The sequence below is a fragment of the Alligator sinensis genome, unplaced genomic scaffold (assembly GCF_000455745.1).
Source record: "Alligator sinensis unplaced genomic scaffold, ASM45574v1 scaffold293_3, whole genome shotgun sequence".
NCBI lineage: Eukaryota > Metazoa > Chordata > Crocodylia > Alligatoridae > Alligator > Alligator sinensis.
In genome coordinates, this window is record NW_005842604.1 from 172,335 (window position 1) to 178,758 (window position 6,424).

The following is a 6,424-nucleotide window of genomic DNA, read 5'->3' on the forward strand; positions in this document are numbered from 1 at the left end:
GAGTCTATCTAAAATTAGAGGCCTGGGTGACAGGGGAGGATAGTGAATAGCAAGAGTGAGAAGGGGGTTTAGGAGATACAATCAGAAGCTTAGTGTGAATCACATTTGATTGAAAGGGCTTCAGATCACCGAGAAGCAGCTTGAGAAAAAAGACCTGTGAATCTGGCAAGGTAGATCTGAGTCAGGGTAGAGGTGGTATCAGACCAAGGACAGTGCCTCAGGGCACCATTTCTCAACCTGTGGGTCGCAACCCAAAAGTGAGTCACAAGAATATATGAAAGGGTTGCAAACAAACTTTAAAAATGGATTCTCCTTTAAAAAAAGAGAAAAACCATGGGAAACCGTGGCTTTTCCCTTACAGGCTGGCAGAGTTCCAGCCTACAAGATGTTGCTTGGGGCCCTCCCACACCACACACACACACACACACACACACACACACACCCCTCTCTGTCCCACACACCCACCACCTGCCTTACATACTGGGGGCAGGGGGAATGGGTCGGGAGTGAGAGGCACTGGGTCGGGACGGGCCATTGATGTTTACAAATGGGTCCTGGTACAAAAAAGGTTGAGAACCACTGCCTTAGGGCATACTAACAGAGAGAGGGGGCAAAGTAGATCTGAGCAGTAATCCTGGAATAAGAATCAAATAGATGAGAGTCTCAGAAATCCAAAGACAAGAGAGAGCAAGAAATGGCCTGTAGATTCAGCAAAAATAAGGCAGAGCAACAGAGCAGCCAAGAACCTGTATTGCTTCATCCCTTAGAACAGTGGTTCTCAACTTTTTTGTACCAGAACCCATTTGTAAACACTGATGGCCAGTCCCAACCCAGTGCCCTTCATTCCTGACCCGCTGCCCCCCACCTCCAGGTCCCAGCATGTCAAGCAGGGGGTGGGTGTGTGGAGCCTGGGGGGCCCCAAGCATCCCCTCACAGGCTGGAACTTCGTCAACCTGCAAGGGAAAAGCCACAGTTTCCCACATTTTTCTCCTCTAAAACAGAATCCATTTTTAAAATGTGTTGATCCATTTTTAAAGTTTGTCTGCAACCTTTTCATATGTTCTTGTGACCCACTTTTGGGTCACGACCCACAGGTTGAGAAACGTTGCTTTAGAACAACCAAAAGGCACTGATAGCTCAGTCTTGCTAGTTTTCCCCTTGAACATGAAGTCCCCTGTCTTTTAAGCACATACAAACCAGAGACTAGAAAACTGATCACTATGTAGGGTCTGCTGACAACACTTTCTTCTTTTTTGACTGGAATGAAGCCAGGCTTCATTATGGCCTTCCTCTGGCCCCCTTCATATTTCATATTGGCCTCTGGCTAGCAAATTTCTGGCAAATTTCTTACCCTTATTTTCAGGAGAAGGTGCTCTCTTGTTCCTTTGCTTCAAAGAATCAGGGGCTTGCTGAATGGCCTTTTCACTCAGCTTTCTTATCTCCAACAGCTCTTCTACAAAGGCATAGTCCAAAGAGCTTTATTACCCAAGCAAACTCCACCTGCACATCAAGGACATCACAGAAACATCCTTCATTGCATAAAAAAAATAGAAGCACATGCCTTTTTTTTAATATTACAACAAGGTGGCTAGGCATATACAAGGGACCCTTGTTACTTTTTCCTAATCTCCCTTGAGGTATTTTCTAATGGATTTCAGCTCTGGTCCTGGCTGGTTCTATGTTCTTTGCAAATATCAAACCCTCCTAACCTCACAACTAAATTATAGCATTTCTAAGACATCAATGCACACTACATACACACACACAAATGTCTCAACTAATGTATGCCCACTCACTTATTAAATAGAACTATCACAGCATGTAAAAACCAGTCAACAAGGCAAAGCAAAATATTCCTGTTTAAACCACATAGCAGCAATACCATCCCTTTCATCAAACTGACAGCCAGGAGCTGTTGTAACACACTGTAGCCAGGATTCTCCTCTTTGAAACATCCCTTTGCCCTTTTGTTGGTGAAATGTAGTCCACCCGTACCACTAAAAGTTGAAAGTCCAGCAATGGAAGAGCACCTTCATGCCAGCTCAGCTCCGTCTACCAGAAGTGCACTCTATACTGTAAGCAGCAGAACACAATTAAAGAGCCTATTCTGCACCCTGAAAAGTTAAAAAAGAACCATGTCTAGAAGGCAGCAACACATACATTTCAAGGAAAGGACCCAAATTATCTTTATAGACACTTATAAGGTGCCTAGCACAATGGTGTCTGGATATATTTTATGAATGTTCACCTAGTAATCAGGATTTCCAAGGAAGAGAAATGTTAGGTCAGGGAGAGGGCCAGCCAGCCCAAGAATTTCATAGCTAAGTTGAAGGTCTAGGAATAAATACATTTTATAGCTATTTATAAATGTGTCCTGGTTTATGCCCGAGGGCCCTAGAAAGAAGACCGTAAGGTTTGTCACAGAAAATATGAAGAAAAATCTTGTAGAATCTTTTAGAAAAGCCATAAAGACCAATTGCAATGGAAATGGCAGTTTAGAGCATTTTCTCTTGGTGTCTCCCTATTCTGGTAGGCCTGCTTGGTGGCTTAGCTCCTCTCCCCCTCTCAATACAGATCTCATCAGCTTAGGTTTCTGCCATTCCCATACTCCCACAGATATTATCTGAGCAGTTTCAGGTTTGTGCTGTTACTACTTCTCTTTTAATTTGGGGACTGGTGTGGAGTACCCTAGCGATCTAGTGTTACAGGTCTGCTGAACGCATCTCTTCAGTGTTGCTCGTATCTCTTACTCTGTAACAGGCTCTTCTCCAAGGCATTCTCTTTGCTAGAATTTTTCCCTTATGAAATACTTTCCAATGCCTCCACCAGCAACAGGCACTTGACAGAGGAAATCCATTTAATTGCTAAGACCAGTCTGTGCCACTCATGCAGTTTTTAGGCATCCAAGTCACACAAAAATATTTCACTTTATATCTCATGTAACAGCCTGAATTGTGTGTACATACCTACATGCCTTATGCAGCTACAGTTTCACTCTTTGTGCCTAAGTTTGTTCCTATTGTGCATGCTCAGACATGCTTCACTACTGCCACGGAAGCATCTGAGCCCATTTTCATTCTGTGTTGCTGTTCAGCTTTACCATGGAAGCACAGACATCAAGTGTAAACCTCCAAAACTGTAAAAGGCCAAAAGGATCCACTAGCAACTCTTTAACACTGAACACACACCAGAGTAATAATAGTGCTAATACTACCTACCTTCTGCCCAATAGCCCAGTGGTTAAGGCAGCACCCCAGAACAACAGAAACTCAGAAGACCTAGGTTCTAAGTTCACCACTACCACAAGGGGATTTAAAAGATAAACCTCCCAACTGACAGAACATTCACATAATTCCAAGATCACAAGCCAAATAATACTGAGGAAAAACTTTCTGTTGAGGCTATCCAGTGGCCCAGCTGAGTGAGAACATATCCTTGGCACAGAAGAACAAGCAAGAGGGTGGGAACCTCAGTCTAGCCCAAGATGACGGATGCTGCCCTAGCAGGGAGGAAGTCAGCCTTTGCTTCTACTGATGTTTGTGTATTTTGCATTACAGTCATTGGGAAAACTGCATAAAGATCCACAAGGGGCAGAGAGCAGACTTCACAGGGGGCTCTACCTGGGGTTTGAAACTGCTGGAATGGATGCCCAGATTGCACTGCATTGAATGGCAGGCCTCATTACAGAGCAGCTTCATGCAGCCAAGACCTCTTGGAAAGCATGGCCCAAAATCCCTAATAGGAAGGAGTGGGCACCAGGGTTTGGAGCAAAGATTAATTCATAGATGTTAGGGGCTAGAAGGGACTTCATGAAATCATCAGGTCCAGCCCCCCTGCATTTGGGTAGGAAAGACTGCTGAGGTCAGATGACCGCAGCAAGGTGCATGTCCAGTTGTTTTTTAAAAATCTCCAGGGTAGGTGACTGTACTACCTCTATGAGGAGAGTCTGTTCTAGACCCTGAACGTTCAAATTGTAAAGAAATTACGGGGTGCATCCACATGAGATGCTTAATGCGCAGTAGCCTAATAACACTGTGAAGTAGCGCGTCACACCACGGACAGTGCTAATACGCTACGGCACAGTAGTCTCACTAAGAAGGCATTTGCCAGCGCTACTGCACAGTAATTCTAATTACTACCCATTTAGTTAGTACTTCATTAAATGCTAAATTACATGTGCAGTAACTACTGTGCATTAATGAATGGGTAGAGGCACCACAGCATCAAGTGAGCTTCCTGATTGACAAGCGATTTGTTTTAAACTCACCCTGTGCACGTCAGGCCAGAGTTCCCTCCCACTTGCCTAATGAAGTTACATCAGTGTAAGTTCCTGCCCCTGTTACTAAAGCAAGATATTGCCATAACTTATAGTAACATGACCTGAATATACATTGCTGTTAGTACTGGATAAAGTGTATGAACAACCTTGGAAGCAAGGGCTGGAACCTAGAGCTCCCTCCCTCCCAGGGCATGCATCCTCTTGTCTGCTCTCCTTTTGACCTTGTGATTCTCTCTCACTTGGCTGTTCAGTGGGGCAACTTCAACAAAATAAGAGGGTGGTCTGCCTCACAGCCATGTGCCCCATAGCTTGGAGATTAGGGCACTCTCCTGGATATACAAAGTATAGTTTTGAACCCCTGAGACTGAGGGTGGGCCCAGAAGTCAGCCCAAGTGAGCGATGTCCTGGGCAAATCTTCAACACACTAAGCTAGCTGTGGATGAGGACCAGCAGCTTCATACTGTTCTCCATCCAAATATGATCACATCATAAGACCTGCTAAGATGCACATGCCTTATACAGACCCAAGGAAGTAGAATTCTGAGAAGACAGAGGCATCTTAGCACTAAAATACGCAGAGAAGATCCATCTCTGAAGACCCGCTGAAATCAATGGGAGGACTACGTGGTTCTGGACGGAAAAGTAACATTTACCTCTAGGGACACATGAGCTATATATTATTGCCCACTGAATGTCCTGGAGAATTACACATCTGCCCTCAGGAAGCAGAATGCTTCCCTGATTCCAGCTGCGTATGGCAGGACTTTGCCAGCCACTATACACTGGACAACTAGTGACCAAAATAGAAGTCGTACCCTACATGTACCCACATTATTCATGGTCACAAAGCATCTCAACTACTGGGTCATCTAAACCTGCCATGGTAAAAATGTCAGGAACTGCCAGCATGTTTTCTGTTTTTTTTTAAAACAAGTTACAGCTCCCACTGCTGCTATTACTGTGATTACTACTGTAACCACAATATACAAAGGAAGTCTACCGTAGACAGGGACACAAAGTGCAGAAGCTTCATCACAGCAAATGGCATGCATTCTCTTCTCGGTACGGGGCTCACTTCATGATCAAGTTCATTCGGTTGATGAGCAAAAAGATGCCCCCAAAAGCCAAGCTAAAATCTGAAAACCTATCTGACCTCAAGTAATAACAAACCCGACCCTAGCATGTGACGAACCCATTGGTTCCATCAGGCTCAAAGGAAGGGAGAGGGGAACAGTCAGTAACCCACAGATCCAGGTCAGCTGATCCTGCATCAGAGCTTAGCTATGGATGACCTGCAAACCAGAACCGGACCCACCTTGCTTCCTTATGCCCATGGTTTGCACATGAAAAATAAATCTTGCTTTGTCAGTAAAGCAAATAAGTTTGACTTGGGAGACACCTGAAACAGGATGCCAGGTTGCTTCCAAGCTAAAACCATATTGCAAGATTCAAACTTCCTCCTGCGAACTGCTAGTAAAGCCTGCCCATGTGGGGCTGGCAGCAGGACTGGGGCCTCCATTGGTATGAGTCGGTCACTTGCTCACACCTGTCAACACGCAAACAGGGCCAGAGCTTCTGCTAGCACAGCTCGGCAGCGGGGACCCACTGACTTCAGTGGCGTCCTGTGGGTTTACACAGACTGGGGACGATCTGGGCCAGCCGGGCTGAGGAAGAAGACAACCCCTCGCGCGTCAAATCCACACCTTGTGTGACAGGCGCGGCCAACGATCCCAGGAGCACTCATGCTCGCTCACAGGGGCTACCTTTGAGCCTGCCTGTCCGCGGCCGGCCACGCAAACTGCAATCACTTCCTCAAGTGGACAAGAGCTGCCGGAGACGTGGCAGGGAGGCTGCTTCTTTGGTCCAGCAGGGTGTGGAAAGAGCCCCGCGGTCTGCGACGAGACCCTGGAGGCCCGACGGCTTCCGGGCGAGGCGCTCCGTAGAGGGGCCCTCAGGGGCCGGCGCTGGGGGCCCTGGCGCTTCCGACATGAAGCGAGGACGCGAGCCAGGGGCGTCAAAAGAGGGGGCGGCACTGGGCGCGACACGACCAGGGCTCGGGGGGGCCCGAGAACCGCGAGCAGAGAAAGGAGCCGCGGGCCGGGGCGGGGCGGGACGCGCAGTGCCTCAGTTTCCCCCGCCCGGGGC

General features: G+C 46.9%; 1 protein-coding gene across 1 annotated transcript in view; it reads right to left on the reverse strand.

Annotated features, from left to right (window-relative positions):
- The window catches only part of FAM20B (FAM20B, glycosaminoglycan xylosylkinase), a 41,000-nt gene extending 34,672 nt beyond the window's left edge, over window positions 1-6,328 (reverse strand). Inside the window, exon 1 of the mRNA XM_025214770.1 lies at window positions 6,043-6,328. The gene's annotated coding sequence lies outside the window, so the exon portion shown is untranslated. The remainder of the gene's footprint in view (window positions 1-6,042) is intronic.
- Between the last annotated feature and the right edge of the window lie 96 nt (window positions 6,329-6,424).